This window comes from Triticum dicoccoides, chromosome 2A, assembly GCF_002162155.2.
Source record: "Triticum dicoccoides isolate Atlit2015 ecotype Zavitan chromosome 2A, WEW_v2.0, whole genome shotgun sequence".
NCBI classification, from domain to species: Eukaryota; Viridiplantae; Streptophyta; class Magnoliopsida; order Poales; family Poaceae; genus Triticum; species Triticum dicoccoides.
In genome coordinates, this window is record NC_041382.1 from 118,473,468 (window position 1) to 118,474,879 (window position 1,412).

Here is a 1,412-nt window from a genome sequence, read left to right on the forward strand (position 1 = left end):
CGCCTTGCCGTCGTCCACCGCCCTGGTGCTCTCGCGTGGCGTGGTCAACGTGGTCAAGGAACGACTTCCATCGGACGTGGACTGTATGTGGAGAGGCTGACAGCTGGGTCCATGGCCGCGGCAAGGAAGTGCCTCCTTATTACGCGGAAAATAATGATTCCTCCACCTGACAGCTGGGACCCACAGGACGGGCCACTGTATTTCGCAAAAAAAAAAAGTTTCCCCTGACTGCTGGGACCCACCAGCTACATCTTCGCACGCAAGGAAGGCGTCCGGGCAAAAAAACGATTCGCCCCCTGACTACTGGGACCCACCAGCTACATCTTCGCAGGAAAGGAAGTGCCTGACAGTCGGGATCCACCTGGTCGAAGCGTATTTAGCGTTGTCATTCTGGTCGCGAACGTGTACGTACATATTGGTCGATGTAGAGGCGCGCACGTGTCATAGTAGAGGCGCGCACATAGCATGTACATGTACGTACAGCGGCCAAGTGCAAGAAAGAAAATACGGCCACGTATGTGTACATACGGGCGGGGTCTCGAATGCCTACTCGCGCATACGTACGGCCAGGGATCGTGTACATGGCTGGGTCGGAACGGAGAAACATCGTCGTCGTCGTGTTCATGGGGAGGCAACAGAATGCGTCGTGTTCATGGGGAGGCAACGGAATGCGTCATGTTCATGGGGAGGCAACGGAACGCATGGGAGCTAACCGGCTGGGTCAGAACGGAATGTGTGGTCGTGTTCATCGGGAGGGCTTGGACGGAACAGGCGATGGAAACGAGGCCTGGCGTACCACAAAACGGAAGAAACGGCCTTGTGTTCAACCGGCCACATTCGAAACGGGATCCTATTCATCGGGAGGGATCTGGCTTACCGCAAAACGGAGGAAAGGGACCTCCTACGGTCGAAACGGGGGTCATGTTGATCGGGGGGGTGTGGCGTACCGCAAAACGGACGAAACGGACTTGTGTTGGAGCGCTACGGTCGAAACGGGGGTCCTGTTCATCGGGGGGTGTGGCGTACCGCAAAACGGGACTCCACGAGATACTGTTCATCTCCACCGTCGACCCCCTCTAGCCTCCACGAGCTACTATTCAACCACCGTCGACCTCCTCCAGCCTCCACCTGCGACAATTCATCCACAGGCTCATGTTCATCTAGCGTCCACCGCGCGCTACTCCACCGGCTACTGTTCAACCGGCCCTCTCCACGGGCTCCTGTTCAACCACCCCTCCACGGGCTACTGTTCATCCTTCCCTCCACCTTCTACTGTTCATCCTGCCCTCCACGGGGTGGTCCTGTTCATCCAGCCCTCCACGGGGTCCTGTTCATCCAGCCCCAACCAGCTCGATCGATCGGGGTCCCGTTCATCCAGAGGCAACACCACGGGGTCCTGTTCATCCACCCCC